Source organism: Mandrillus leucophaeus, unplaced genomic scaffold (assembly GCF_000951045.1).
Source record: "Mandrillus leucophaeus isolate KB7577 unplaced genomic scaffold, Mleu.le_1.0 Scaffold1, whole genome shotgun sequence".
Classification (NCBI taxonomy): Eukaryota; Metazoa; Chordata; class Mammalia; order Primates; family Cercopithecidae; genus Mandrillus; species Mandrillus leucophaeus.
In genome coordinates, this window is record NW_012098097.1 from 3,068,018 (window position 1) to 3,069,120 (window position 1,103).

Here is a 1,103-nt window from a genome sequence, read left to right on the forward strand (position 1 = left end):
TATAGCTGTTTATAAAATAAAACAGGGTTAAGCAGAATTGAAATAATAAATAATAGTCTCATTTTATGCATACTTCAAAATATCTTCTTATGTAGTTTTTTTTTTTCTCGAAACAGAGTTTTGCTCTTATTGCCCAGGCTGAAGTACAATAGCGTGATCTCCGTTCACTGCAGCCTCCGCCTCCCGGGTTCAAGTGATTCTCCTGCCTCAGCCTCCCAAGTAGCTGGGATTACAGGCTTGCATCACCAAGCCCGGCTTATTTTTTTGTGTTTTTAGTAGAGACAGGGTTTCACCACGTTGGCCAGGCTGGTCTCGAACTCCTGACCTCAGGTAATCTGCCTACCTCGGCCTCCCAAAGTGCTGGGATTACAGGCGTGAGCCACCACGCCCGACCTTATGTAGATTTTTAAATGCATAAAAATAATAGATTGGTGAGTGCTAATACATTCGCCCTATTGCTCAAAGTCCTGGCTACTAAATTAAGGATATAATTCATGTGATATTTTATGTTTAATTCACAACTTAAATTTTTGCATTAGACATTTTTGTTTGTTTCAAATCTTCAGGGAGCCAAAGGCTTTCTGGCCCTGCCTCTTCACTCAGGCCTCAAACTTCACTTCCACAGATGTACCTAAAGCGATTTGAAGGACCTGTCATACCAGGCCCCTAATGAGAAGCAAATTAGAGAAGGTGTGGCCTTCCACGGCTCATTGCAGGTTGCCTGCATATTAATGAAAACAGATCTTTTTGCCACCAAAAGGCAGCTTACTTCAAGTCTCCTGTCTTGTTCCCTCCAGATTCCTTCAGGCTGTCAGACGTGCAATTTGACAAAATAAAGCTAGGCTGAATATTAATGTTTCCTTTCTCCTCCTTTATCTGAACTAACATTTTGGAAAAAGATTCTAAATGGTTTCTGACATCATCTCATTGCCCAATATTGAACAACCATTTACATGAAACTGAAAGTATATTTCAGTTTCAAAGAAAAGGACTGTTTGGGGTATAAGATCAAATTTTGTAAAATGTTGAATTCACCTTTCACAAAAACTCAAAATGATACTCTGCCTACTAAACTAGAGATAGTAGTCATGAAAAGAAATATT